Source organism: Tarenaya hassleriana, unplaced genomic scaffold (genome assembly GCF_000463585.1).
Source record: "Tarenaya hassleriana unplaced genomic scaffold, ASM46358v1 Cleome22, whole genome shotgun sequence".
Lineage (NCBI taxonomy): Eukaryota > Viridiplantae > Streptophyta > Magnoliopsida > Brassicales > Cleomaceae > Tarenaya > Tarenaya hassleriana.
Genome location: NW_010965541.1, coordinates 477228 through 482177, shown reverse-complemented (window position 1 = coordinate 482177; position 4950 = coordinate 477228). Strand labels below are relative to the sequence as shown.

The 4950-nt window shown below is 32.1% G+C and overlaps 1 long non-coding RNA gene across 1 annotated transcript; it reads right to left on the bottom strand.

Annotated features, from left to right (window-relative positions):
* Window positions 1-2318: 2318 nt before the first annotated feature.
* On the bottom strand, window positions 2319-3307 carry LOC104814821. Its single transcript, XR_771987.1, has 2 exons — window positions 2734-3307; window positions 2319-2617 (listed from the first exon to the last, which is right to left on the bottom strand). It is a non-coding gene; the product is annotated as an uncharacterized LOC104814821 (long non-coding RNA).
* Between the last annotated feature and the right edge of the window lie 1643 nt (window positions 3308-4950).

The following is a 4950-nucleotide window of genomic DNA, read 5'->3' as shown; positions in this document are numbered from 1 at the left end:
ACAGAGTTTTCCATATAGCAGCTTTCTCCGGTGACAGTGTCATAGGTGGTGAATATCCATTTGTTAGCACAAATGTGGCGGGTTGCTCCAATGTCAATCCACCATTCTCTCGGATTATCTCCGACCATGTTCACTTCTGACACAACTGCTACGAATTTAGACTCCCCATCTTCTACTTCAGCTACATGAGCTTGGGTTTTATTCCCATGGGATAAAATTTTATGGAGAATTATCATAGTAACAAAAAAATTAACAAAGTAATTTCTTCTATCTTGATTAAAAATTTATTTTTAGATCTATTATATATTTTCTCTATATTTATTATATCTTGTAATTATAATTTTATTTTTAGATCTATTATATATTTATTATAATTTTATTTTATTAGTTTTAATGAAATGAAGAAGAAAATGTGATCAAACTTTGAAGTTTGTGAAGGATTTTGGAATTTTTAATGAAGATTTTAAAATATTGATATTTTATGATTTAATATTTATGAGGTTTAAAGGATCATTTGAAATTATTTGCTTATTTTAAAAAAGTGTTATTATATATTATTAATATGTCTAAAATATAATATTTTTTAAATTTTTTCCATGGAAGATTAGAAAGAGTCACTTTTCGGCTCTACGCGTAAGTTGACCCACCAGACCGGGTCTACACTGTTCATTTATAACTGAATCGAATCGGTTTAAAACTGATCCAAACTAAATTGAACGAATAAAGTCATTTGATTATAATGTTATTGTGCTAAAACCATATCGAGTAAAAATAAACTGATGAAATTTATATAATCATTTGTTTATAATTTTTTTATTTGAATAAACCAGAAATTGATATAACCGAAATAAAAACTAAAACAAACTTGAAATGACCATCCCTAGTAACTAATTTAAGAAAACTTATTTTCTTTACAAAATAAAGAGAATAGATTTTTTATATTAAAATATCTCCACAGTTCAGTGTTACAAAAATTATGTAAAAATAGAATAATTTTAATATAAAAAATTAAATTTAAAATTTCAATTATTAATAAATTGAAATAATATCTTCTTTATAACAATATTAAAAAACTATTACATTTATTATTTTATTAATTGTTATTGTAATTTTTTATAATTATAAATTAATATAATATATATATGGAAAATTTGCATAAATGTACAAAAAAAAAACGTCTTTGCATTCTATACTTCTACTATTGTAATATTTGTATTCTATATTTTTTAAGTTAAAATGGTCATCATACCCTTCTATATTATTATAACCTGCAGATTTCCTGCATTTATAAAAAAACACTTGCATAAATTTCGTTTTCCTCCACATACATGAAAAAACACTTCTATGGATTTTGTTTTCTTATATAAGTATAGAAAAACACTTGCATGGATTCGTGAAAAAATACTTGCAGATTAACAGGTGCGATAGGTGCCGTAATTGACCTACTGCAAGCCGTAGGTGCCGAAGATGACCTGCCACGGGTCGCAGGTCATTTGGCAGACCGTAGGTCATCTGCCGTAGGCTGTAGGTCATTTACCGAGATGGTAGGTCATCTTCTACAGTTTTCTTTTACAAACATTTCATCAAACAACTTGTGTACATACAAAAAAACGATCAGAATATCACAGGAAAAGAAATCAACCAGAAGAGTATTTGAATAGATTAGACAAACTGTAAGAAATAGAGGAGATAGAGAAAATGTTGGAGAAAAAATTGTTGGGGACGGCGGTTATTGATGACGGCAAAACTCCGGCAATTCGAACGATTCCAGATAAGTACCTGAAATTAAAAAATTATTTTGTCGAGGCCTGTGAAACACAGTTTCCTTAAGTTCGATTTCCGTGCCACCTCTAAAGCTTCGAGGCTATTGGAGCACGGTGAACTCCCAGGATACAACGACCGCGTATTTGGAAGAAGCTTTCCAAATACCAAGCGAACTCAGAGAGAGATATGAGCAAATATGTGAATGCTCTTTTTCTCTAGAATGCTTGTTTCTTTTCTGTGTGTTTTATGAGCTAACCTAAGACCCCTATTTAACCCAAGACCCCTATTTATAGTAGAGGGGAGAATCTCAAAACAAATCAATTTGAATTTCAAAATTCAAATTTGATTTTATTTTGATATTATCTCAATCTTATCTCAATCATATTTGATAGATTTTCTGCGGATTTGAATCCAATTTGAATTTGAATTTCAAATTCAAATAAGAATATTCTCTTAATATTCTGCAGATTTAAATTTAGACGGACCGGGCTTCTCACGGGTTAGGCCCGTTTTGATTCTATCAAATAAACCCAAATCCAACAGAAGCTTCCGAACAGCAACAAACCGGAAGACGAGGATCTTATTCCCTTATTAGAGTATGTGGTTCAGTGTTTCTATAAATACATTTTGAATAGCTCATTTTCATATCAATGAAACAGAAATCTGCTCCTGCTCCCATCTGGTTTTCTTCCCGTTTGGAACGGGTTGATTACCAGTTTAGTAGTACTTCAGTTTCCTGTTTCGCGTGTGGATAATGCTTGTACAGACACCATTCAAGAGATCCTGGGAGTGGGACTCCACGACAAGAACACGGTCAAACTTCTTTAGATTCTCCTCTCTAACCAGACACAAGCTTCCAAGTCGGTTGCAGAGGAGAACAACTCAGTTAACATCAAAAGTTGACACGATGCCTCATTGAGGATAGCAAACCATCGGAAGCGAAACCATAACCGCAGCCGGAATACTTACCTAAGTGACCAGTTGGCTCGTCAAGCAAAAGGATGGTTCGGTTCATGGAAAGTGCCCTCCCCAATGCAATTCGCTTTCTCCAGCCACAAGAAAAACCCTTTTGTTTCCTCTGCCTGCATTTGCGGGCTGAAACTTCTCGAAGATACGATCGAGAAGCTCGCCACCCCCATCAATGTAGTTAGCATCTAGCTAAAGACGAATCCGCATAACCGTTCGGGACACAAAGCCTAATGTCGTCCGGACAAACCTGCTCAAGCAAAGCTTCTGCTTCCTTCTCCAGCGAGGACATGTTCAGGAATTGGAAACTCTCTGCATCATATTGCGGATAAAAGCGGGGATTTCCCACAACCGTTCAGCCCAAGCAAATCATAACGTCTTCCGTAGCTAAGCTCCGAAATCGAATCAACAATGAGATCATGAAAAAGTGACAAACAGAGATTCCATCTGCAAAGATCTCTCACGCTCGAAAACTATCAGACGAGATACAAGCACTGAGGACAATTCATAACCTAACACATTGGAACAAACCGAGTGAGCAATTTGGGATTGGGAACAGATTCAGAAATCGAAAGAGGAATTTGACACTTTACCAGTTGAGATTCGGGAGATCTTGATTGAAAACGACGTCGTTTGACCTTTTAAACCCTAGGCTTATTATTGGGCTTTCGCTCATTTTAAGGCCCACATATATTATAGGGATGCGGGGCCATGTATTTAAGCCCCAGTTATATTCGCATTTTGCTCGTTTCCGTTGACCAGAACCGAATTCAAATCGAATTAATCTGATTGTTGTAAAATCGAATCTGAATCAAATATTACCAAAAAATAAATTTTGAATAACATAAAATCCTACCAAACTGAATTTTGAGTAAAAAATTTATAGGTATCGTTACTCTAAAATCGAAAATATTAAATCTGAAATTAACGTAAAAATCTTTTTAAATGACTTTTTACTAATAAAAATTGAATCATAACGAAACATGCCCAACAAGGGTGGTCGAGTGGTCGACTTGATATTGCAAAACACCTGAAAGTCGAATGTTCGATTTTATTTGGCAGGGAGGAATATAATTTCTGGGTTAATTAAGATACATATACAAAAGCTGATGTCTAAAGAATAGTAGACAGGGTAGTCCGTTATAAAAAAATTACATATCATAATTCTAATATCTATTTAACAAGTACTCAGAATACAGAGTTTAATTTAAGAATCTAACACAAATCCCTTAATTTTATTTCGGATTAAAGAAAAAAGAATAGTGTAGATATTTTCTCATGAATTATTTATCAATGTTTGGTTGGTAAGTCAATTGAATTTTCTCATAAATAAATTTATGTGTGTGTGCCCATATTGAATTGAAACATTTTGGAGCGAAGAAAGTTCATCCTTTCATCATCCATCACTCAATGCAAAAGGGGTCTCTCCGAAACCTTTGTATTTTAGTGAAGTTGTCAAATTAATGTGAATCGTTAGATAAAATAATAATAATAATAATAATAATAATAATAATAATAATAATAATAATAACTAAAATTGAGAGAGAGAAAAGGCAAAATATTGGCCCAAAAGGCTGCTGGTTTGTGGCCACATTATAACACCTTGTGGAAGTAGTAGTGAATAGAGTCCCTATTGATGTGTACTCATCAATCAATTTTTTTTCCTGTCTCACATATCTTTTCAACTTTTTTTTAAATGGCTATTTAAATTTAGTTTGGATTTAAATAAATCTTTCATCTTTATCTATATATTTTTTTTTGTTTTGTAGCATTTTTTGTAATATTTATAAAAATTTGTGATCTTCCCGTCATGCATATCATTATATCCAAAGAAAGAAGGGTTTATGATGTACGCAGTATATTATGGAATTGCCCTTGTAAAGAAAATCACATATGTTTTGTCAAATTATTTTCAACATTAATTTAGCCCTCTATTAATCTATATTATGATAGTTTAAAATTTATTTAAGATCATGAATGCGAAAATAAAATTCTGAATCGAAAAACAATCATAAACGATAGTGTATTTGTTTTATTTGTTGCTTAGTCTAGAGACCTAGAAGTATTCATTTTTAATAGTTTTTTCACCATCAGAAAAAAAACTGTTTAATGGATAGTTATCACAACAGTTAACTCAATAATATCTGAATCATATCTTTGGAATTTAAGAAATTTCTATTACGACGGGAGAACTCTATTTAATAAATAAAATAAATTTAT